Here is a 27,187-nt window from a genome sequence, read left to right as displayed (position 1 = left end):
TCTTTTGGACAATTCTACCTTAGTCTTCCTCAGAAATAAATGATTATTTGACTTTTTAGGAATGGTATTCAGGACATTTTAATTCAATTTTGGCTCTGCCACAGACTTTCTGTGAGGACTTGGGTAACTTACATCCACTGTGCCTCAGTTATCCAATGCAAAATGGGCAAACAAAGATCTGTTTCACCAATCTTTTGTGTTTGCTTTCAATTTAGAGTGTGTGTGTGTGTGTGTGTGTGTGTGTGTGTGTGTGTGTGTGTGTGTGTGTGTACAGTGCCCAGAGCAATGGGCTCCCAATTTTCATTGTGATGTCTAGGTGTGACCATAATACAAATAAAAGCAATAGATGTACAGGGACAAAGAACTGGAAAGGACCTCCTGGGTCACCAAGTCTAGTCTCCTGATGTCACAAGCAGGGCCACCATATTATCGTATTCAAAAATTTACCAAGATCCATTGTAAAATTAGTTATGTGGCCTGTCCTCACTCCTAATATTGGGAGTCTGTTCCAGAACCTCAGTCTGCTGACAGGCTGGAAATTAGAAGTTTCTAACTAATTTATTAATTTAAATTTATACTAATTTTTTCTTGTGCCAGCATTGCAATTTAGTTCAAATAGCTCTTCTTCTTCCCTGGTACTTACCTCCCAATCCATATATTTATAGAGAGTAGGACTGCCAATTAATCACAATTAAGTCATGTGATCAAATAAAAAAATTAACCAAGATTAACCACCATTTTAATCACACTATTAAACAATAGAATACTAATTGAAATATTTTAAATGTTTTCTTTTTTTTCCACATTTAAAAATATATTGATTTCAATTACAATACAGAATACACAGTGTACTATGCTCACGTTATTATTATTACAAATATTTGGACTGTAAAAATGATAAACAAAATAGCATTTTTATTCACCTCCTGCTGCAGTGCCATCTCTTTATTGTGAAAATGCAACTTAGAAATGTAGCTATTATTTGTAACATACCTGCACTGAAAAAGAAACTTTAAGGTATGTCTAGACTACATGGCTCCATCGACAGAGCCATGTAGATACGTTTACTAGACATAGGAAATAAATCGCCGCTTCATTTACATCAAAATGGCTCCTGCGCTGTGCCGATCAGCTGTTTGGCGGCACAGTAGGGCAGTCTGGACATACCGCGGTCGACAAGGGAAGCCTTTGTTGACCTCTCCAGTAAACCTCATTTCATGAGGCATACCGGAGCAATCGACAAAGGCTTCCCTTGTCAACCGCGGCGCATCCAGACTGCCCTGCTATGCCTCCAAACAGCTGATCGGCACAGCGCAGCGGCCATTTTGATGTAAATGAAGCGGCACTTATTTAAATCGCCGCTTCATTTTCCTATGTCTAGTAAACTCATCTACACGGCTCCGTTGATGGAGACATGTAGTCTAGACATGCCCTTAGTGACTACATGTCCACTCAGGCTTACTTCTCATTCAACCAATCACTAAGATAGACAAATGTGTTTATAGTTACAGGCAATAATGCTGTTTCACTGCAGATTTGACAAAACATAAAGAAGGTACCAATATGAGATTTCTAAAGATAGCTACAGCTCAACTGAAAGTTTAAGAATCAGAGGTGTTTTCCAATATCTGAGAGTGATGAGGTGTGGCACATACTTTCAGAAATCTTTAAAGACCCACACCCTGATGTAGACAATACAGCACCTCTCACCCCCCAAAAAAGGCAACCTACAAACCTTCTGCTGGTGACATCCATCTCAGATGATGAAAATGGACATGATTTGGTCCACACTGCTATGGATCATTATTGAGCAAAACCCATCATCAGTATGGATGCATGTCCTCTGCCATGATGGTTGAAGCATGGACACCCGAACACACAAATCTTTAGCATATTTGCACATAAATAATCTTATGATGCCAACTACAACAGTGCCATGCAAACACATGTTCTCACTTTCAGGAGATATTATTAAAAAAAAGCAGACAGCTTTATCTCTTTATAAAGGCGTGAGTCAGTGACCAGGGAGCTTGCGAACAGGTGATTGCAAATAGGGAGCTTAGAGAGGGAGTTCTCCAGGTAAGGGAGAAGTGACTATAGTAGTGTTTGTTGTGTTTGGGGCTTTCTTGCTGTGTGCTGAGTTTGTGTTTGTGAGTCTGGTGGTTTTTTTTTTATTTCCCTCCCCCCCTTCTGCTCCCCACAGAGTGTGTGCTGTGACTGGAAGCTGGAAACTGTTGGCTTCTAATTAAAGTTTGAAATCTAGAAGCCTCTGCTGATTGGCTGAGCCTTGGTAGGAGGAGGGACTATCAGGCAGTCCAGGGTTTTATAAAGGAGTGAGTCAGCGACCAGGGACCTTGTAAAGAGGTGATTACAAACAGGGCATTTAGAGAGAGAGTTTGGAAGGGGCGAGGGAAAGGGGCGAAGTACTCTTGCCTTTCCTTTAAACCCTTTTTTAGGACAGCAGGTATGGATAGTGATAGGTCTGCTTTTGCTACCTGAACAGCATGTGCCATGTTTGTCTTCCTACTGGAAGAAAGAAGGGATTTCATCTGCACTAAGTGCAAGCTGGTTGCCATTTTGGAGGAAAAAATTAGAGGACTGGAGGCCCAAGTGTTGACCCTACACTCAATCAGAGAGGATGAAGACTTCCTCGGTAGAAGGAAGTGTTTAATCCTGCAAGCAAGGCAGGTGGAAGAGCCAGAGAGAGCAGTACAGGACATGGAAGAGAACTGGCAGCATGTAACTTCTAGCAGGAAAAAAAGGTCAGCACAGGAATCCCCCATTCCTACAGAGGTAATTGCTTTCAGGCTTTCTCCACAGGCTCTGCGATGGTGAATGCTTTGGAAGGGACCTCACAAGGAAGAAATCGGAAGCAAACCACTTCTACTGGAAGGCATGGGATGCATACTTTTAGGGATGATGGTTCCATGACCACCACCCCCAAAAGAAGAAGGTGGGTAGTGGTGGTCGGGGACTCTCTCCTAAGAGGGACTGAGCCATCAATCTGCCGTCTGAACCTTGAATCTTGAGAGGTGTGTTGCTTACCAGGAGCTCGAATTCAGGATGTGACTGAGAGTCTTACAAAACTGATCAAACCTTCAGATCGCTACCTCTTCCTGCTTCTCTATGTGGGTCAAGAATAACCTTGAGAGCTTTACTATGGATTATGTAGAGTTGGGAAGAAGGATCAAAGAATTCGGAGCGCAAGTGGTGTTCTTGTCCATCCTCCCTGTTGAAGGGAAAGGACTGAGTAGGGATCATCGAATTGAGGAAGTAAATGTGTGGTTGCGCAGGTGGTGTTGGAGAGAGGGCTTTGGTTTCTTTGACCATGGGACTCTGTTCTGGGCACAAGGATTGTTAGGAAGAGATGGGCTCCACCTAACAAAGGGTATGTCTACACTACCCTCCTAGTTCGAACTATGAGGGTAATGTAGACATACCGCACTTGCAAATGAAGCCCGGGATTTGAATTTCCCGGGCTTCATTTGCATAAGTGGGGAGCCGCCATTTTTAAAACCCCACTGGTTCGAACCCCGTGCAGCGCGGCTACACGGGGCTCGAACTAGGTAGTTCGGACTAGGATTCCTTGTGGAACGAGGTGTACCGGTAGTTCGGAATAGTAATCCTAGTCCGAACTACCTAGTTCGAGCCCCGTGTAGCCGCGCTGCACGGGGTTCGAACCAGTGGGGTTTTAAAAATGGCGGCTCCCCGCTTATGCAAATGAAGCCCGGGAAATTCAAATCCCGGGCTTCATTTGCAAGTGCGGTATACCTACATTACCCTCATAGTTCGAACTAGGAGGGTAGTGTAGACATACCCTAAGAGAGGAAGGAGCATCTTCATGGACAGGCTTGCAAACCTAGTGAGGAGGGCTTTAAACTACGTTCATTGGGGGACGGTGACCAAAACCCTGAGGGGAGTGGGGAAGTCAGATACCGGGAAAAAATGCAAAGAGGAACGAGCAACAAAGGGGATGAGGCATACCTGGGAGGTAGACAAATGCCTTTGATGTCGACCGCAGAGCGTCCAGACTACTGTGCTGAGCCAACAATCAGCTGATCGGCTCAGCACGGCAGCCATGTAAATTTAAATGAAGCGGCGATTATTTAAATCGCCGCTTCATTTTCCTATGCCGGGTAGTCTAATCTACATGCCTCTGTCGCCAGAGGCATGTAGTCTAGACATACCCTAAGTGACGCAATATGGGACAAAGGTGGAGGAAGAACAGGCTAGGAACTATTTTAAAAAGCTAAACATACATAAATCCATGAGTCCGGACTTAATACATCCGAGGATACTGAGGGAGTTGGCAAATGTCATTGAGGAGCCTTTGAATATTATCTTTGAAAAGTCATGGAGATCAGGAGAGATCCCGGATGATTGGAAAAAGGCAAATGTAACTGCCCATCTTTAAGAAAGGGAAGAAGGACGATCCAGGGAACTATAGGCCAGTCAGTCTTACCTGGAAAAATCCCTGGAAAAATCATGGAGGGGATCCTCAAGGAATCCATTTTGAAGCACTTGGAAGAGGGGAAGGTGATCAGGAATAGTCAGCATGGATTCATGAAGGGTAAGTCATGCCTGACCACTCTGATAAACTTCTATGATGAGGTAACTGGCTCTGTGGATATGAGAAACTCAGTGGATGTGATATACCTTGACTTTAGCAAGGCTTTTGATACGGTCTCCCTCAATATTCTTGCCAGCAAATTAAGGGAATGTGGATTGGATAAATGGATGGTAAGCTGGATAGAAAGCTGGCTGGAAGGTCAGGCCCAGTGGGTAGCAATTAATGGCTTGATGTCAGGATGGTGGTCAGTTTCTAGCAGAGTGCCCTAAGGTTCAGTTCTGGGACCAGCTTTGTTCAACATCTTTATTAATGACCTGGATGAGGGGATGGATTGCACCCTCAGCAAGTTTGCAGATGACACTAAGATAGGGGGAGAGGTACATACGCTGGAGGGCAGGGATCAGGTCCAGAGTGACCTAGGGAAACTGGAAGATTGGGCCAAAAGAAATCTGATGATGTTCAACAAGGACAAGTGTACTGAGTAGACTTGTAGGCTCTAACATTTTGCATTGTTTTATTTTTGAATGCAGGTTTTTTTGTACATAATTCTGTAGGATTAGAACAGAATGGTAGGGATTCAAATTCGTTGAGGATATATATGAAGTGTGTGTCCAGAACAAGCAAAATCTTGGCATTCCTATTTGTTCCTTTTATTAATAAACACTAATTTACTTACAAATCTTTATAGAAATCTGTACATTCTGCTGCTAAATCACTGTGAGTACAATAAAAGCAGAAATGAAATATTTGTTTCTCATTCTCAACACAGGTATCACCATTCCCTTCTTTCTGTTGCAAAATGCAGGCACTTTTAGTCGGGTTTGGATGGGGAACAGAGCCTATTGAGTGTAGTGTGCAGCAGACAGTAAAGGTGAAGTAAATTACAGTCATTTTCTTGCTTTTCACATTTAATTTTTCATTTGGTGCTTTGCAAGGCATCCTTGACAGTAGGAATTCTCAAGGGGGTTTTGGGTTCCTCTGTTGGTTTAATAGTGAATGTGACACTTGGAGGAGACTGGCACTGAGAGAATTAGTGAGCATATCAGAAGGAAGGAAAGGATGATCAATTATTCACCACATGTCACCAACTAAGAGAAGCAGGATTGATGCCTGTCTTTCCTATTCTTTCTCCTCTACACAAACCCAGCTTACCTTATTTGTGCAATTACATTATTTCCATTCAAACCATCTCAAGAGAAACCTGTTTGTATGAATATGCTGGAACATTCATCACTAGGGTACAGAATAAGATGTCCTTGACGTTCACTGCCCCATGACACCACCTCTTTCTTTTAATTATTTAGCCTCGAAAATGTGCATTTTCCAGATATCTACTCAGCACAGCAAAGACAAACATCTCCTTGGCAAAACTAGATGCTATTTAAAATCTGTCTTTTGAATATAAGAATTCAGTCTACAATTGTAGAGGTCTGGAAGACAACCATAATAACACAGCAACATTTGATGATAGGACTCCTGATCTTCAACTATCTCCATGACATTGACCTCAGTTATCTCCTTATCTCATATGTTCATGACATCTCCCGACAGATGCTGCTCTCTAAGGAGAAGGTGAGTTAGCTTCTTCCTTTGTGCTGGAATCTGGAAGAACAGCAGTTGGGAGGCTCAAAGAGTTATAGAATATAACATTCCTGTCTTTGTCCTGAGGGTGGAGGAGAGAAAAAATTGTCCAGTCCTTCTGAAGCTAGCTTTCGAGTTGGAAAATCTAGGTTCAATCCCCAACTCTGTTACAGGCTTCCTGGTAGTATCACTTAGCCTCTCTGTGTTTCAGATGACCAAAATATAATGGAAGTATTAAGATATCTTACTGTATCTCCCTGAGAATAAATACATTGAAAATTGTAGAATCATAGGAATAGAAGTTACCACCATGGTACTTCCACAATGCCAGGTTTGTATCCAAACCATGTTCACAGGTAACTCCTTTGGTAAACCTCTAATATAGCCATTTCCAAAAACTCTTGACCAGCATGTTTCATTGTCCTACTCTTCTTACAGTTAGGAAGTTTTCCTTGAGATTTAATCTAAATTTTCTAAGTATCTAGACACAGGGACTAGCAATTCAGAAGCCTATCTTTTCTTTCCTTTTATTCCTTTTTGCTTAAATTCATTAAGTGGAAAAAAAGATTATTTAGAGAAACATCAGGAAGATCTGGCAAGTTTTCCCAGAAGGAACAGAGAATCATTGGTTTATCTCTTAGAAAGAGGCTCAAGTTAGAAATGTGACATGTACCACTCTTGCTTAAAATCTCAAATTTCAATATCACATTTATAGATTTCTTATGTCATTTGATTTTTACTGACTAGTGTGTATGTGTTTAACTTTTTTATAAATAAACAAGCAGATTTACCTGGCATTCCTTGGGTTCTTAACTCAATTAAAGTTGTTTATTTTAAATAAAAGGAAAATGTAGCTTTAATTAAATGATTGTATTTTTCAAAAATATAGTTATTTTTATGAAGTAACTTTTTATTCCAGATTTCTTTACAAAGGGATTTTTAAAATGTGTACATTTTATTTGTTTAGTATTTATTTTCAAATGGGAATTCCATCATATATTTTTCTTCATCCCTATAAACTCTAATTCTCTATGTTTTAACAAAAAAAGTTAGTTTCCCTATAGTTTCCCTGGGGCTATCTTGGTGGATAGGGGGAGGCATGCAGGCCCCCAGCCAGTTTCTTCCCAGACTGTCCCCCTTGTGTTTTCCCTACAGTGTTGGCTAATGGCACTCCCTAGGGCCTGCCTGGAGTGGCAGAGACGCAGCATGCCATAGTGGACTGGGAGTGACCAAGGGAGAGGTGGGCTGTGCGTTGGTCAGCATCTGCTTCCCTGGTCCATCCATCTGCTCCCTGGGGCTGGGGCACTTTCTGTCCCCCCATGTTCAATTATGAGTATAACAGTCCCTGCTCTCATACTGCTCCCTTTTTGTTTGATGCTTAGCAATCACATTCCAAGCACATCCCATTTTCTAAACACAACCAAACTCTGACCTTGCTTTAAGTTATGATAGGTGGGAACTGCATAGCAAATTTTCTCCTGTCTTTTTTTTTTTTTCAAAACCCCATCCTAAATGTTTTGGGATTCTGTTTAGGTTACCTAGTCACCTAGTCAATTAACAAAAAGGTAAAATAAGCATGGACTATCTAAAGTAGTAGCAGCTTCATGGCGGGTCCATCACTCCAACTCTTTTGCTTCACTGAAGTTCATCTTGATGTGCTCATGCTCCAGCGATACTACAGTGGGACACCATGTCATAACAGATATGGGGGCCTTTCAAATTCCACAATACAAAAACAAACAAAACACATGCACAACCCTACACCACCAACACAAATAAAGCCAGAAAAATGAGGGTGGGGGTCAAGTAGGGATGATCCATACTCAGAAAATAATCTCAATCCTTGTGAAATTTTGGAAAATTCAGCTCCAAATTCAAACTTTCTGCTTTGGGTCTTTCTTTAAGACAACTAAACAAGAACATTGAATCAGTAGACTTTGATATTTTGAGGATATTTGGCTTTGGAACTACATCTGGTCCTAAGTACCATGATTTGATATTTATTGTACAATAATAATGAATAGGAGTGCACCTTACATTCCAGGAAATGGGTAAATAAATACGGGCCAATGAACTGGATCTGGTCCCTCAGGTTTAGCTCCTGGCAGGCTCCCAGTGCTGTATTTACCTGTGCCTCTGCAAGTACCAGTGATTGTAGCTCCCGTAGTCCAGGGATCTCAGTTTCTGTCCAATGGGAGCTGCAGGAAGTGGTGTTGTGGCTTCGCTGCTTTCCACTGCTCCCATTGGCTGAGAATGGTGATTCACAGCTAATGGGAGCCATGATCGCTGATACCTGGCAATGGTAAATATAGTGGCAGCGGCCCACCCGGGGCTAATCCTGGCAGACCATTGTCATTTATTGCCCACCTTCCTAGCCCATCAAAAAATGCCATGTTCTGGAAGTGTTGTGGTAAGCATTTATTAATTTTGTTTTAAAGATGGGGAAACAGAATTGTGAAATATGTAAACGTCTCGCAGTGAATCAGTAGCAAAATTGGGGAATAAAATGTCAGCACAGAAAAAAAATAAAAAGGAACATTTTGCTTCTGTCATAACATATAGAGGAGGTTGATGTGTACAATACTGAGATTTCCCTGACAGCAGGCCTTTAATGGGTCACATTAACAAGTTTTATTCTGTAAATTAGTGTATTCTTCAATGGATAATACTTTTGCACTCCTTTACTTCTCCACTGTAGTGCTCAAAGTGGAATTTATTAGGCAATGCTGACATTATAGGACTGTTAAAACTACTCTAATTACTTTTCTTCTGAAAACATGTTTTAGAGGCAGTTGTAGAGGTTTACACTGCTCCTTAGAGATAAATGAAAAGCAACAGCAGAGTTTAACAGAAAAGACAGCATGCCTGATTCATTTCTCCTGTTGAAAATGCAAAAGATTTTTAATTTTACTCCCTCTCTGATCCCTGCCCTGTGCAGGTCTGTCTGAATTGTAATATTCAGGCCATTACCTTTCTGCCAATATACTGATTCCTATTGGTAACGTCAGGCTGCTTTGTATGTTTGCTGTAAGTTGAGTTTTGAAAACTAACCTCAGGCTTTGACCAAGAATGTAGTAGCTATTTCAGGATTCCTAGCAAAAAACTGATGATGAAATGCACATCAATTGCTGAAACAGGAAGAAAGCGGCAAAAACCAGAAAGATTTATACCAGAGCAAAATATCTTCAAGTAGGATTGGGACTCTTTGCTGCCAGACTGTCAGGAAGAACAACATGTGGACTTTCTAATACTAGAGATTAGCTTTAAACTAACTGCAGATGTCCAACTGGAGATGAAAGCCTCTGAAGATAAAATGGAAATGTTTTAGAAAGATTGAAAGATGAAGCCGTTATGATAGTAGTAGAAATACCTAAACTGCATAATATGTTTATTTTGTTTCCGTATTTAACCCCAATTACCCTTTTCTGGGGATTTTTTTTTTACATTTAATTCCCATCCCTCTCTCTTAGCTCCTGCAAGCCTCTTCCTCCCCCCTCCCACATGTAAATTGCAGCAGGTGCATGGAATTGAAGACATTACAATTAAATGTAATCAAATATTTTAGGCACTAATGAACAGCTCCAGGAAAACAAGTCAAAAGAAAAAAAAAAGCTTTTAAGTGAGTGGATTTTCAAACACCCAAGGCACCATAGGGCCAATTAAGAGAGTCAGACACTAGGACACATACTGGCATTAATTATCTTTGAGTTCAGGGAAATAAAAAATAAAAGCAACAATTATCATAATAAATCTCCACACACTGCTTGTAAGTTGTGCTAATCTACAACACACCTGGGTTTTAGAGATTTAAGGCATGAAAGTGAATACTCAATCAGTTGGTAACGACCTCGCACAGAGGCTCATGGGATGTATTTCTTTTCTGTGATCTGCCAATCAGACAGAGAGTCTAAAATGATGTCCAACAGCCTCGGTAGCTTTATTCTGTGTTGCAGAGCAGCCCTCTAAAGAAAAGCACACCATAATACATTCAATCAAGGAAGTTACAAATCCTGTGTTAAATTAAGGACATGTTTTCTCAACGATAACAACAAAAAGATATTTGAGATGGGAGTTTGAGTCACAGGCACCCCAAAGAACCTGAGAGTCTCTTTAATTTTCCTTCTTCCCAAAGCTAGAAGGATTATGACCAAAGAGAACTAATATTTCTGCTGTGCAATAATAATTTTTGTAAAAGGATAGAAGAAAGGACGGAAGAAAGAAGCAAGATGGATGTACTATGCTAGAGGAAAAAATATATAATTTATTAAAATTGATCTACGTCTGATCAATCTCTTGAATCAGTTGTAAACAACTTACACCAGAAATATGGGAAACTGGGATAGTATGTTGCTCTTCTCCCTTCAGTAGAGCTGGTTTAGCTCACAAGTGCCAGCTGCATTAAGTAATGTCAGTCCAATCTCCATGCTTCCAAGGAAGGAAACTCCCCGCCCAACACAAACCCTTAAGAATTCCTCCAATCTGATGAGGGAGGAGGAAGATTCCTTCCCAGCGCCAAACATGGCAGCCAGTTAGAACCTTCGCAGGTAGGCAAGACTCACCATGCAGAGACCTAGAAAATAATTCTGTGTAATAATGCATCTAGGACCCATCACCAGCTGTTGGAGATGTTGGCTGCTAGCAGTCACAGATCGGCTAAATGCCATTATAGGCAGTTTCATCATACCATCCCCTCCATAAAGTTAGCAAGCTTAATCTTGAAGCCATTTAGGAGTTTTTTCCCTCAGGGTATGTCTACACTTGCACCCTAGTTCGAACTAGGGATGAAAATGTAGGCATTTGAAATAGGATGAGTACAAAAAATGAGGAGTAACATTAGTTCGAACCAAAGGATTTGGTTTGAACTAATGCATCCCAGTGCGCACTTTCACTTTCAAAACAGCTGTTGATGGGAGTAACACGCCGGCAAGATCATGCTAATGAAGCACAGGATATTTAAAACCCCACTTCACTGACTATTTCGAAGCCTAAATTTTCATCCTTAGTTCAAACTAGGGTGCAAGTGTAGATATACCCTCACTGTTCCCCTTGGAGGACTGGACTTCAGTCTTCTGATGGTTAGAAACTTTTGTCAAATTTCTTGTTTATGTCTATTCCTTCTTTTGTCCACATTGGTGCTTCACTTAAATAACTCCTCTCCCTCCCTGGCATTTACCCCTCTGATGTTTTTGTAGAGAGGAATCATATCTCCCCCCAGCCTTCCTTTCTTTAGGCTAAACAGGACAAGCTCTTTGAGTCTCCTCTCATACAATCAGATTTCTGTTACTCGAATCATCAGTGTAGTCCTTCTCAGCACCTGTTCCATTTCAATTAATCTTTCTTTAAACATGGGAGACCAGAATTACACACCATATCCCAGATGAGATCTTGTTAGGGCCCTGTATAATGGTGCAATACTTCCCTCTCTTTACTAAAAATACCTTGACTAATACATCTTAGGGGTATATTTGACTTTCACAGCCACATTATATTGGAAGCTCATAGTCATCCTTTGATCGACCAATTTGTTCAGACCATACTTTTCCTCTGTCACTTCCATATACGCCCCCAACTTACAGCAAAACTCTGTCACCTTCTTTTCCTTACCAAATGTATACATGCTTTAGGATAGGTTTCATTCATTCCTTTATGTTTGGGAAAAATTGCAGAGCTAAATAAATTTGATGGATCAGTGAAAATGAGTGACTACTTCAACTGTGAAAAGGCTCAATATAGTCAATAGACTGGTTATTAAATATGTGGGTTGCAGATGCAAACAAATAAAGAAACCATGAAATAATTTTCAGGGAGGTGTACAATATACTGGCTGTATTTATCAGCAGAAATAACTGTAGGATACTTCGTCAAGTTTAAGATTTGCAGGGTGAGGTCCGTCCCTTCAACCATCTCTTGTAAAGCATTGAGCTCCCTGTCAACATTTATTAACATGTTGTTAAGATAGTCAAGGAAATATAAAGTTTTGTGCAGCTCCAAAAAATTGCATCTGGGTTTGGCAACTGGGCAGTTAAATGGCAGATGGAACTTAAAGTGGATAAATGCAAAATAATGAAACATCAGGAGAACTAATTTTAATTTTACATGCAGACTTCTGTGTTCCAAATTATCTGACACCTTTTCTGAAAAAAAGATCTAATGGTAATTGTAGACAGTTCAATTAAGATATCTGCTGAATTTTCAGTGGCAGTCAAAGGCTAACAGGGTTCTCTGTTGTATCTGACAACCTCTCTTTTACTGCCTGTGTAAAGAGAATAACTTGAACTGTCAACATCTCCATTTCTCTTTACTAACATTGCAGGCTGTATATCATTCAATGGTGTAGGTATACCCTAAAGATTGACATTTCTCTCACCTCACCCCAAAAAGACATTTTCGTACTTAAAAAATATTCAGAAAATGGAATCAAGGTTAAAAGATGTTTAGGAGTCATGCTGAAGAGAAACTTTAGATACTTGGATTGTTGGTTTAAGGCAAGAGTCTGACACTTTTGCAATTAGACTCAATACCTAACTCCATCAAAGCTCTTCTAAAATCAGTGGGACTATTTGTAAAGTAAGGTGCTACTAAACCAGAGGCAGGTGTTTCAGAGTCTGGTCCTCAGAGAAGAGACATGATGAATGTATACTAATAACAGATGGTGAGTTAAACACTGAACTACTGCTTCTCTCCATCCGGACTCATAATATGAGAACAAGGAGGCACACCATGAAACTGTCTGAAAGCAAATTTAAAACTGATAAAATGATACTGCTTTTTGTAGCTTGTAGAAAACCTATGAAGTTGACAGTCACAGGAAATCACTGAGCCAAACAGCTTAAAGAGATTTAAAAGGGGTTCTCTACATTTACAAGTGCAGCTTATGTAGCTATCCGGCAAGCTAGAAAGTTAGATAAAAATCAGATAATGAGAGAGAGAAAATCATGCTTCACAGCATGTGCAGACCATTTGCTTGCTTTGGGATGGCTCTGTCTGCAGACCAACACTGCCCTTTAATAAAGCTTTGCACATTTGGTTAAGAGCAACTCTAATTGATTAAAGAGAAGGAATGCATTTGAAACACTAGGTCTAGGCTCCTGCCAGAGGCAGAATATCACACAAGACAGACCAATTATCAGTTCCCGCAACTACGTTTTCCTTACAAATCGGCTATTATAGGGAATGTGGAGAGGCATGATGGAATTAGCAAAATTGATCATGTTTGTCATTAGCAGTTTGTCACCTAGGGACTTTTTACATTAGAGAAAGGTGAGCTGGAATCCCATCTAATATATGTTTCATGTCCTGAGTAGACATTTGGTAGTAATAGAACACTTGTTACTGTCAAAATATTTCACCCAATATTTACTAATTCTCACAACACCCCCATACATTTGATAAATATATATTTTTTTACATTTTGCACCTATGGAAGATGGAGACATTGAAAATATAATGGTCACACTCTTCTCTCACTCAGAGATAGCCTCACAATTTTTAGGATAGACCTGTGGGATTATTTTTCACTCCGGTATATTAGAAGTAGGGCCTTTGAGTGGATCTTTGCATTCCTCCTCTCTTGAACACTGACACTAGCCTGGCTTATTCCAGAAGAACTAAAGCAGAGCTGTGTGTATTGGGGTCTGGGTATAGCATAGTCAATGTCTGAAAATAAATTGAGCAATTCTCTGCAAACTTTGGGCACTTAGAAGCCACTAGAGCTTTTTCATACGTCTCCTATTATTGAACTACAGAATGCAGATTAGTATTTCTGGCTAATGGACTATCCCATCACCGCTGAGATGTAGGACAATACAATACACTACAATAAATCAGGGGAGCTGTAATTAAAACATAGTCTAAAAAATGAGTGTGTATCTTAACTTTTTAATTTTGTTTTTTGTTTTTATTACTTCCTTTCCTAGCCTTCCATTTCTAGGTCATTCTACTCACCTCATATAAGATCTTTCCTTTTCTCTCATTTTGGAGTTTTGCTTGTCTTCCTCTCATTTTCTCTCTTATTCTCCTTTCCTAAAAAGTAGAATCTCCTTTTATTCAGAATTTTTACATTCACCCGTGCCCTTGCTGACCCATAGCTCTCTCCTGCATGATATTGTCTTTTTGTCATGTTCTCTCTTTCCCCCATTCTTATGTCTCTGTCCCACTTTCTTCCAATGGTCTGATCTCTCCTTCACTCTTTTTCTCCTATATTCTATGGTGTCTTTCTCCCATCATCTCAAACAATAATTAAACTTGTAGAGCAGGGTTAATTAATAAGCAGAGTGTCATGGAGAGTAAATATTATCTCCCCTTTTCAGATGGGAAAATTGAGGAAGAAAGATTAACTGAAGTGATCACGTTCACAGAGGGAATCAGTATGGGTATGTCTACACTACCACCCTAGTTTGAATTAGGGTGGTTAATGTAGGCATTCGAAATTACAAATGAAGCCCGGGATTTAAATATCCCGGGCTTCATTTGCATCTTGTCGGGCGCCGCCATTTTTAAATCCCCGTTAGTGCGGACTCCATGCCCGCAGCTACACGTGGCACAGAGTAGGTAGTTCGAATTAGGCTTTCTAATTTGAACTACCATTACTCCTCATGGAATGAGGTGTACCAGTAGTTCGAATTAGAAAGCCTAATTCGAACTACTTACTCCATGCCGCGTGTAGCTACGGGCACGGAGTCCACACTAACGTGGATTTTAAAATGGCGGCGCCCAGCAAGATGCAAATGAAGCCTGGGATATTTAAATCACGGGCTTCATTTGCAACTTCGAATGCCTACATTAACCACCCTAGTTTGAACTAGGGTGGTAGTGTAGACATACCCTTACATATTTAGTAACAGAAAGCAGAAATTCCTTCCTCCAAACTCATGCTTAGCTCACTAGATCACCCTGTCTCTTATTGTTGTGAGTTGCCCCTTGTCTGCCTGCATGTTATATTGGCAGATCTGTAGGAACACACTCAGGTACCTAGCAGACAGAGGGGAGCTTTATGTAACTCTAGTCTTAAACTGAGAAGCTCTAATTTCCTTCAATAGCTACCTTCAAACAATGGGAGTGAAAGTAGCTCCTCCTTTCCAGGAAGTAAACCATGCTCACTTTTCTGAAAGTTTGAAAAGATACATATTTACTTTTTTCTAAATTTGAAGTGAGAAGTTTGTAATTTTGCTGTTGATCACATTGCTTTTGGAAATGTTCTTTGCTGTGATTGCATAACTGTTTGTAGACATTATTCATAATAATTCTTGAAACTCTTTAAAAAGTTCAATTTTTCTGATTCATACTAGGTCACTTGCAAAGTACTCAAAATGTTGGTTTCAACAAAACTAAAAGAAATAAAAACAAGTCTCATGAAACCAAAGGAAGAAACCAAATAAATGTGTAATGTGATTGATTAAATTACAATTAACTTCATAAATGCAGTGGAGATATATAGGGAACTAGAAGACGTGTCTGGAAGTCCACTCAAGGGGCTTTAGCTATTGATTTATGCTTATGGTAAAAAAGTCTCAGCTGGGTAGCCGTGTTAATCTGTAACTAAAAAACAATGAGTAGTCCTATAGCACCTTAGGAACTAACAAATATATAACTAGTATCATCAGTAAAGCCCACTTCTTCAGAAGATGAGCAGAATCATATGTACATATATAAGATCATGAGCTTTCATGGCAAACCCCACAGCTCATCTGAGGAAGTGGATTTTGCCCTTGAAAGATAGATTCGATTGATAGATAGATTGCTTGATCTCTATCTATCTATCTATCTATCTATCTATCTATCTATCTATCTATCTATCTATCTATCTATCTATCTATCTATCTTACACACACAGACATCTATCTACCTAAGGTACTACAGGTCTACTCGTCACTTATGGTAAAAGGTATAAATTGATATATACATTGTTTTTGAAGTCTAAAAAAGAAAGCCAGAAAATTATGTATTTATTGATGCAACTGAATAGGTCAGGGATTAAATGTGTCAGATTAGGTGGCCTCAGAGTACTTTATCCATGTACTTGACCTTTGTTATTTGACCTGAAAGGCTGGGGAACCAAACAGTTTCTAAATAAAATGAACTGTATGACAGATGTGATCTTATTTGCTTGGCAGGGGAAATGATTGTATAAGTTTAGACTTGAAGATATAGTAATGGTTGTTTATCATCACTATATTATCACTAGCTATTTAAATTTTACATTTTGAGAACTTTGATTGTGAAGGTTGAAATATACATTAGCTGCAGGCATTCCCTAGTATGATATGATTATTATACAGCAGCAGTGCCTACTGTGTTAATGACTAGAGTATTGGAGGACATGTTACATGTATGAGGGCATTGTGAGAAACAAAAACCATCCTTCTGGCCACAATGTAATGTATAACGATAGAGGAGACAAAATTGTGCTCCTTCATAATATAGTGAAGAGGTGGTCTTCTTCAATGTCAGATCTGAAAGAAGCGAGTCAAACACACTATTAGGCTACATAAATATTTATTTCTATGCATTTCAAATATTCATCAATTCAGACAATCCAAAATTACACTTTCTCTTTGGAAATCAGATACCAAGAATTTTTCCCCACTTATGATAATATAAATGAGTAAGTAGAAAATCTGGAGCTGCAGAGGTTGGATACAAAGCTGATGTTTCTTAAACTTAGTTTGGAGGTGTTAAAATTGGGTTTTAGATATATCAGAATAAAATTTACAGCAATATAATTTCCTCTGTTACTGTTGGAATTTTTCCACAGAACACCCAGATTTAAAATGACTTTTGCATTTCATAATTGTAACGTAGATTGTACTATCTATGGAAAGCCAATAGAAAGACCAAAACACGAGAGTCCTCTCCCACAATTTGGTTTTTATTTAGCCTATTGCAGGATGGCAATCTGGCCATGAAAGTTGAATTCAGTTACAAAAATTCTCCCAAACATTCTCTGGTATTTTTTTAAGGTTTTGGCTTAGATCTACCTGTAGTTTGCATACTATCCCTCAGAATTTTTAACTATAATAAATTAAATCATGCAAAATCTCTGTAATGGATGTAAAAGATACTACTATTTTGTATATGTCTAAATTGAATTGTACTGAGGTTAAAAACCAAAATAGTCAGATTTTGGAAAAAATATTTTTCATTTTTTTAGACTGAATAACTTTATTTGAATCAATGGAAGCTGTAGCTCTTTGAAAAATGAAGCGACTTATTTTATTTCTAAATATGAATGTATACCTAAGCTATATGATCTCACCTTTGATAATTTTGCACAAGGGGCTTTCCCAGTTAGGTTACTCTGGAGGTGAAAATAGAACCCAAGTGTTCTGTTCTCAAATCACCATCTGGGAGTTAAAACAATGAGTAGTATTATGATTTGAAAAAAAATCTTAATGACCTAGAGTTGTTATTAAAATTCATGTTTCTTGTTTAAGCCCCTTGCTATCAGGGCTCATCCTAATACTTAATTGAAGTAATATATTCATATTCTATCCTAGACGTATTTCCCAAGCCCCACTTATTCTGGTATACAAAAGAACAACATAAGAGTTTATGATCATGGACATGAAAATTCTTATCCTGATTCCTTTAGAAAAAAAATTTGGGAGACGGTCACATGGCATATGTGTAACTCATTATCATATAAAAGCCCATAAGCTCTTTCTGTGCAGTTGTAAGATTACGATCAGGGCTCGTCTACACTGGCCCCTTTTCCGGAAGGGGCATGTAAATTTCACCAGTCGTCGTAGGGAAATCCGCGGGGGATTTAAATATCCCCCGCGGCATTTAAATAAAAATGTCCGCCGCTTTTTTCCGGCTTTTAAAAAAGCCGGAAAAGAGCGTCTACACTGGCCCCGATCCTCCGGAAAAAGCGCCCTTTTCCGGAGGCTCTTATTCCTACTTTGAAGGAATTCCTACTTTGAAGGGCGCTTTTTCCGGAGGATCGGGGCCAGTGGAGACGCTCTTTTCCAGCTTTTTTAAAAGCCGGAAAAAAGCGGCGGACATTTTTATTTAAATGCCGCGGGGGATATTTAAATCCCCCGCGGATTTCCCTACGACGACTGGTGAAATTTACATACCCCTTCCGGAAAAGGGGCCAGTGTAGACGTAGCCTCACTGTTTTATTGTTGATAGCATTAATGTTTGAGTGCTGGTATTGGTAGATATGATGTTGCTGCAGATTTACTGTGGAAAAATCTTTATTAATAGTGTATCCAACCATAATGAAAAATCATAAACTTTGCTTCTCATGCTGTTTGCTTTCATCTAAGTCTCTGCAAAGCTTGAGCAAAGTTTTATGCTCGAGCAAACAAAGTTCCCTTGGATCAGGCTTTTTTTCTAAGAGTGAAGCAGCAGTTCAAGAAAAGACCTTTTCATTTAATGATGAACTCTCCTTTTCAGGCTCTCAGGCATATGCTTTCTTCTAATAAAATGCTACCACATCTTGTTTGGTGACTTCACAATGGATTTTTGCTATAACAAGAACCTTGTTTTGGAATAAAAGTCCCTTCGTTCCTATGAAAAACATCAGTAGTGGAGCTAGAGGCTGACATTTGAGGACTACTCAGTTAATAAAATGAATTAAGATAGTTTGCCCCTAGAATATTTCATCACATGCATGTGCAAATTATAGGCTTCCTATTTGTTTGGGTTAGAGGCAGAATAAATTTTTTTCCACTTGGAGCTGTTTAGCATTTAAGTTTTTCAAGTTTGGATTTTCTTCTCCCAAAACATCTGCATTGAAAAGGAAAGTTGTGAAAAATAAAGTTCTCAACCCCCTGTTGGTACTTTTCTTGAAACCCAGTGCTGTTCAGCATTTGGAGAGCTAACCTGGAATCCTATTCTAGAGTACAGAACAAGTCTAATGAATTGAGGGGAACTTCACCCGTGTGCAGCAAGCCAACACAAAGCTTATGCAACAAATAGGCAATGGGTGTTTTGATAAGATAATAGCCAACATCTGCCTTGTGTTGTCCTTTTGATTTAAATGTATCACATGATATTGTGTTATATGTAGTAATCAGAGATATTCTAAAATGTCATACCAGAAGCAGTCAAGTTTTAACACATCATAACTTTTCCTTAATTATTTAATATGTAATGAAAGTAAAGGTATATGCTGGATACGCACTCTTCTTTTCCTGTAATACTGATGGGGAGGGGAGCATTTGTTCTTGCTCATGATATTGAAAGATTTTGATTTATTTTTAAATGTAAATGTTTCAGCTTTCAGTGGGGTTGCAGTTAAGGGCATAGTGCCCATGAAAATTTATCTCTGGAATATTTAACAGAAGTCACTTCATGCAAACATTTGTGGTACTCTGTTACTTTAGACACTAGTTCAGTGCAATTGCTCATCTCAGTAAAAGTTTCTGACTGGCATAACAGTTTGCAGGATCATTCATATGACTTCAGGGTGCACATCACAGCCATCAGCAGGACTGAAACATTTGCTGCAAGACTCAACTCAGAGGATAAGGGCAGACTACATAATGGAACTGTCCTCTCATTTTTGGTGGTATACCTTTCACAACAGGACTGAGACACACAGTGGAAAACATTCCTGATGTTGAAAATGGGTATCTTCACAGGATAGTATGGGTGCTTTATCTAATATCTTCATTCATATTCCAAAACAAAACAAAACAAGTAGAAAGGAAGGAGGGAGAATCCCTGTGTTCAGCATTTTTTCATTTCATTAAAATAAGGAGTCAACAATTAGGAAAGGGCAGAAGAGAACTAAAGGCAAATAACAACAATAACAAAAAAAAGCAATCTTTATGAATATATAAAGTGTGGAGCATTATTCCTTTAAAGGGAGTATCTTAAAGTGTCCTAAAATAACAACAGCTGCTGAAATCAAATTCTGTCATTTTATCACTAAAACTATAGGCTTGTTGATTTCATAATTGGCTTGACCTGGGATCTCACTTCAACACCTGTAGGGATTTTACCAGTAGCCTTTCTTATCAATTTTTTAATAAATCCCACAGATTGAGTATGGTAAATAATAAATGACATAGTGCTTGGTAAGTCAATATTTAATTTAGTATAGACTCAGGGAAACTCACATTTTACATATACATATTACTATGGTTCTTGTTTAAATGAAAAAAGACAGACTTTGTTTTTAAATGGTAAGGAAAAGAAAAGGATATTGATGAAGAAAGGATTTATGGGATGGTTATGGAGGAATTTAATTGCAGTAAAGCAACCGATTAGACAGATGCAAATAACCAGTTTCAGTTCAGAGGCTAAACCAAACACATTTTAAATATTTTTTTCAGATTGACAGGATTTTTTTTTCATGTATAGAGTGATGTAAATATGCATCATACTTTGCAGACTAACAGCTCAATCCTGCAAATTACATATTACTGAATACTTTTTTTTTCAACAAACCAAAGCAACCAAAACCCCAAATGTGATCAGTTGTATCTGATGGGGGAATAATCACTTTAGTTAGCAGTATACTCACAATTTAATTTGTTCAGGAATTGACCCTTAAGTCTATTGCTGTATTTCTGAGGGATATCTAGACAGCAAAAGCTATGTACAGTCCAACCTACCCATGATACCTGAAATCCAGCAAGAACAAATGTAAATAACAGTGCAAGCAGTACAAGACCAGCAGAGACCGTGGCTATATGCTCAGCTCATAAAACCACTCTGCATCCCATACTAGCTGGATTCAGATTAGTTTAAGTATGCTCGAATGCACAGCTTTTACTGAGTAGACATACCCTTAGTCAGGGAAAAGTTTCTTAAATCAGTGTATCGTGTAACTGCAGGACTGGGGCTGGAAATAAGGAAATAATTTCAGGTGTGATCATAAAAATAGTGAATATATTGGGAGGAAAAAATAGCAAGTTCAAAGTAATATTTGTGATTAATTATTTGTTGTCATAATCACTTGTCTGTAGATTTTATCTCAAATTTATGCAAATCTAAACAATAATTATAATTAATAAATATAGGGTTTTTTTAATGGAGTTGTCAGATTATCAGTGTGCTTCTGAGTAAATTGAGCTCCCTGACAGGATTTAGCAACATATTACTAGTTCTCGTTCTCCCTGATTTTAAAGCATTGTAGGGTGCATCTTTAGTATACATACTTTATAACATATATCAACAACTGTATTTAGTAGCTTTAGGAGGCAACTTTTTGCATTCCCTCCTTCCTTCATATTAGATATTGGCAATATGCATATTTTCCACTCTTACAAATCCTGTTTCTCTCTTCACTACCTCTGTCCATTAACAAAGCATGAGTGCCTCTAATGAGGTTTACTATACTGTGGTGTATTACTCACACTTGGGGGGTGGGGAGGATGTAAGATAAAATATATCAATGACATAGGCTGCAGAGTCAACATCTTTTACTTGAGAGATGTATGTGGTCTATCACAAACATTAGTTTTTCTACAGTTATTTATCAGCCTGGCCTGATTATAATGTTTCTGGGTGACACAATTTTCTGTACCTCAAACAAGCTGCATCAGATGAAAAAGGAAGGCTTACCAGTGGGTCATAAATGAATTCTCACTAGAAACAGAGGAGTCTCTTGAACAGATTTAAATTTGTCAGTAGCTATTTGGAGAGTCATTCTATATTTTATTTTGATTAATTGCCTGATCGTTCCACTGATCCTACTATCTTCCTCAAAATAGGATGCTAGTATATGCTTTCATAATATTATTGCCACTGGTAAAAAATATTAATCAAATGGGAGGTTTTTTTTTTATAAAATACAGTTTTAGGACTCTGATGCTGCAATCTAATCCAAATGATAGGCCCTTTTGACCATACCAGTTCCACTAATTTCAAAGGGGCTGCTTTTGTGAACAGGTACCTTCCTGTACTGTTCTGAATCTGAGCCCGGGGACTTTATCTAATACTTACTGCAGCCCAAGTAAATACTCTCATTTACTACAGTGGACATTGATTCTCAAATCCTAGACGAGCAAAGCAGGTCTGCAAGTACAATACATTAAAAATGTAACCCCTTAAGATTAGAAAGACAAAGTGGGGGAGGTAAGAGCTTTTAATGGACCAAATATTGGGCTGGTGAGAGAGACAAGCTTTTGAGCTCTGCTTCTGAGTTCTTTGTAAATTGAAAGCATGTCTCTCTCACCAACAGAAGTTAGTCCAATAAAATATATTATCTCATTGACTTTGTCTCTCTCCTATCCTGGGTCCAACAAATCTATGACAACATTGCAAAATTGACTCTCAAAGGGGGAAAAACCCTCTCTGAGGAACTTTCAAAGTGCACTTGTCCAATTGAGCGTCTTCTGTTCTGCACTGTCTTTTTGCCTCAGAGGATTGCCAAGGCTTTTAAAATGTTATTTTGTTTATTTCAAGCATGGTTTCAGTGGCACCAATCCCTGGCAATCTTTCCTTTTATTTATATGAAAATAGTAATCTTTAGTATTTATAGAACATAATAACTTTGATGATTAAAGCACTGTACAAACATTTATTCTCTTAATTCCCTTTTGTGTTAATAGTTTTTCTCTCCCCTCTTTGTAGCGAAGTTCTATCTTCTTTCTCTGGTATCTGTGCTTGATAAAATACCTTCCATGTCACATTCATCATTTCAGTATATAATATGTGAAGCATTTCTTTTCTTTCCATATTTAAACATAGACTAAACAATGTCTATGATGTGAATACAGTGTATTATACGACGGATTAGCACATTTAAAATCAACATATAGTCTCTCCTGGATCAATGATAGTACCACAAGTGATAACTATTGCCAGCATGGTAGAGTTTCACTCTCAGAAGCCTGTTCCAATAAAGCATTTAAGTACATGAACAAGTTTCAGTGTTTGATTAGGATTAAATCAATTTATCTGAAATGATCCCAAAAAATCTGAGCCAGAGGCACACGCCCAGCATGGAAAGTTTCAGTCTGAACCGTTCAAGTCTGATAAATGTATAAGTAACTGAAAGCAGGATCTGCTAACAGAAAGTGCTGGGCATGGGCAGTGTTAACAAAAGGTGCTGTTGTGTTCAAGTATAATGCAACGAGAAGCACTTAGCTAGACAGACTGAAAAATCAGATGCTTCAGCTGGGTTTAAAAAAATCTATTCAATAAACAACTATTTCAGGCTAAAGCCTAGTAGAGCTTTAAAGTCTCATTGGTTCATACCTGAAGCAATAGATTTAACAAACCACCACCACCTCCTCCTCAGCCAAGCACTATGATCCGCCCACTAGCCAAAGAGGTCTGAATGCCTCTGCCTACAGAGTGCTCATTAGCTCACAATGCATCAACTAGAGATGTGCGTGTGACATAAGCAGAATCTTGCAAACTATTTATATCAGTGTATTTAGTTAATGCATCCCCTTTCTCTGCTAATGAATTATCCATCAGCAAATAAACAGTCATTGTTATTCATTAGTTAATTATTTGAAATTGTGGAATGAATGATTATGTTCTCAAATTATTCACTGCAACTCTTGTTTTGGGTATTTGGTATTCATCATTTGCTAGGATTAGATATTTATGCCACACAGGCATATCACATTTCCAAAATATTCCTTAATTTCTTAAAAAAACCAACAAAAACCCAAAACTACCAGTACAACAATAACAAAACCAAACCATAACCATTAAAACAACAACAACAACAACAAAACAAAATAAAAATAAAAAATGCACAAACAGTGTGAGAGGTAGGAACATGAATACATATCTGAATCCCAATGAATCTATCAAATCCTTTTCTTAGGACTAATGCATTTCCTTGCACCAACTCTATTTTCCTATTATTTTTGCAAATACTAGGTCTCCTGAAAGCTGAAGCTTACAAGAAAATTTTATGCCACACTGATGGGGATTTTGTTCATGGAATTATTGATTTTAGGGACAGTAAGTTGTGGAAATGATAGGGTATGAAAACAGCACAAATAATTAATTTGTAGTGAAGTTAATAGGCAATACTTTTGGTGCATGAAAGGTATTCAGTGACTTGAAATTAAGTCAAGTCAGCGCAAACATAAACACATATATATATGATATAACTGCAATACATTTTATGTTATATTTCCAAAATATGAGTGTTGTAATTATTTACGCAAATAGTGTCTGAGGCTATTATTATTAGCCACAGCAGCATTATTTTAGAATAACGTTAATTATTCTGGAATAAAGTAGTGCGTGTCTCCACAGCAAGTCCGTTACTTTAAACTAAATTTGAAATAACGGGCTTCTTATGTCGACTTCTGTAAATCTCTTTGTATGAGGAGTAAGGGAAGTCGGGGGAAGAGTGCTCTATTTTGAAATAACTGCTATGTACACAGTGCCAATAGCTGAAATAAGCTATTTCGACTTAAGCTATGCAATTAGTGTAACTCAAGTAGCATAGCTTATTTGGAGTTTAATCCTGCTGTGTAGATGTGCCCATATTATCTACTATGATTTTGCATAGGCCAAAGTCCTCTACATTTAAAACATTTTAAATTATTTGTTTAAAATACTCTAGTTGGCTAAGATTCAGAGTAAATAATTTCCCAAAGTACCTATATAAAAAAGTCCAATGAAGAATTTCTCTCAAGTCACCATGCTGGGATGGATAGCTTGTTCCACCTAATTTTAAGCCACTTGGTTATGGACTCAAAAATGTGTTTGCATTCCACTTAGGAAAAACTGTAACAAAAGACATATAGAGGGGAAAAAACATGAAAAATAGGGTTGAATAGTGGAAGATAGAGTGGATGAAGTGAAAATCCACTACAGAAAATACTAAACACAGAAATGTAAGTGGAGAATGAGGAGGAGAAAGTAGATGCAATACCCTAGAACTTCCTTCAGTCCAGACGGGAAGAAAAGAAGGAGGTATCTTCACTGGTATCTTCACTGGAGGTATTTTCACTGACGTACAGTATAAACTTTTTTTAGTTAGAGGAACTCTTTGGGACAGATCCTCAGGTGATGTGAACTGTCATAGTTCCAAAGACTTAAGTGTTTTACCAGTTTAAACATCCAAAGGTCTGGGAATTTTGGTCTATTATTTAATTGCCTCTCACATAGGGGAGGAAAAAAGAAGGTTTGAAGGAAGGAGAAGTGGTTTGCATTTTAAGGAGGGATTCAGAGGAGGAGAGGTGAGAGAGAAGCAGAGGATGGTGAAGTCAAAGCAGAAAGATGCTCATAGAAGAAGGCTAGACATAAGAATGTGTGAAGAACATCCTAGAACAAGGTGAGTTGTGAGTTGTGTAATTTGGGGCACAACCACTTGCTAACAGCTGGCAAATGTTGAGTTTTTAGTATCAACTCCTGCTTGTTTTTGAAATCCAAAGCATAGGTGGAGGTTAACTAAACCATCTCTTGTTCAAATCTGGGTGTCCAAATTCCTTAAAGGACCATGTTTCTTTATTTTCACTCTGACAAGCACCCATTCTTGAGCTTCAACAAATGCCACGTTTCAAGCTTGTTGACTGCCATAGCACAATTTGTTTCTTCTCCCTTTAATACACAGTAAGCACAATCAGGAGCAAGGTGACATTGCTAAAACTACCCTGCTTTGTAAAATTACTTTCTCCTTTTTTCAGATACTTAAAACACTACTATTAAACATTGGGAGGTGAAGATACCAGACAAGAAAATAGCAGATAATATTGAAGTGCTTCAGGAGGGTTTGAACTGCAGGGAATTTTGTGTGGCTACAATCTCCTACAGTAAAAGCTTTTAACTACAACAGGTAGGTCTGTCATCTCAAACCTCTCTATAGATTTAAAGAATGCAACCTTCATAAATGCAGTGTCTTCTAATCTTTTCCTCCTAATATTAAAACTAAGCTGGTGTTAAATAGAGTTGTTCATATATTCTGTTAAGTTTTAGTAAAGGTTCATTATGTGAATAGAAATGGAAAAAACATTACAATTCTGAAACTTTATTGAGTATGAAATGTTAAATATTAATCTCATGCACATAATATATGCACATAGATGGACTGGTAAGCTGTCCCAAATGTTTTCAATATAAATGATCTACATTGATTAATACAGTTGAAATGCCTGCTACCAGCACAAAACCTGCATGACTTACCTAGGCAGAACCCTTAGAGACTCAAGTAAGGGAACAAACTCCATGCACAGATATTGTGAGGTCTTCCATAGCTGTTTGGGTTGGATTAGTAGAGACATAATCTTTGTTGTGTGGTAATTGTGCACCTCATGTGTGCACTTTACATTTGCAGCCGTAAAACATGGCTTAGATGATGAAAAAGACCTTGTATTGGCCATGTACATCCTGGTGAATTTCACCTTAGATGAACATCAGAGGCCTTCTGTTCTCCTTTACAGAATGTCTGTTATTTTACCAGAGAGCTACAGTGGCCTGTGAAAAATGAATTCAGTAACAATGCCATAGCTGAATGGAAATTACTGATAAATCAGTCTTCTTTTGTAATAATAATAATTAATAATAAATAGTACATATTGTTTGTGGGGGGGAGCTATAGATTTAGACAAAAGTCTAGGTTAAAAGATTCAGGAGCCTAACTTTAGGCACACATTTCTTAAAATCTCACTAGAAAATTTATTTATTTCTCTCTTGTGCATACCTTTCTCACATCTTCTGTATATTCCTTGTCTCCCTATATTGTATGTTCCATAGGACAGGAGCTTTCTCTTGATAAATGCACTGCCTAGTCCTGATTTGGGCTTCTTGGAATTATTGTAATATGAATGTGAAATGATAGTGTTGAAATGATAGTGTTGGAATTTACAAAGGGAAAATAATATGATTGTAAAAATAATTCTAAATATTTATCATTTAACTAGAATGCTTTTGTTTTAAAAATAATATTTCTCCTTCCCCTGCCTTTAGCTCGTATGACTGTTTAGGAGAACACAGCTGACGTGGGTTTGCAGGGCTTGGGCTAAGGGCTGTTTAATTGCTATGGAGACATTTGGGCTTGGACTGCCACTTGAGCAGTAGGGCCCTGAGAGAGTCCCAGAGCGTGGGCTGGCTCCTGAGCATGAATGTCTGCATTGAGGTTAAATAGTCCCTTAGCCTGAGCTCCAC

The 27,187-nt window shown here is 38.3% G+C and overlaps 1 long non-coding RNA gene across 2 annotated transcripts in view; it reads right to left on the bottom strand.

The window, feature by feature from the left end:
• The window catches only part of LOC112547613 (uncharacterized), a 146,508-nt gene that overhangs the window by 80,897 nt on the left and 38,424 nt on the right, over positions 1-27,187 (bottom strand). The window contains exons 3-6 of one of the 2 annotated variants that reach the window (XR_012896239.1): positions 17,406-17,493; positions 16,442-16,602; positions 14,096-14,173; positions 9,825-10,113 (exon numbers count right to left, since the gene is read on the bottom strand). This is a non-coding gene — a long non-coding RNA (uncharacterized LOC112547613). Of the gene's footprint in view, positions 1-9,824; positions 10,114-14,095; positions 14,174-16,441; positions 16,603-17,405; positions 17,494-27,187 lie in introns of those variants that run through there. The other variant, XR_012896240.1, reaches the window with a different exon arrangement.

This window comes from Pelodiscus sinensis, chromosome 17, assembly GCF_049634645.1.
Source record: "Pelodiscus sinensis isolate JC-2024 chromosome 17, ASM4963464v1, whole genome shotgun sequence".
Lineage (NCBI taxonomy): Eukaryota > Metazoa > Chordata > Testudines > Trionychidae > Pelodiscus > Pelodiscus sinensis.
The sequence above is the reverse complement of the archived record's forward strand: the minus strand, read 5'-3'. Positions and strand labels throughout refer to the sequence as shown.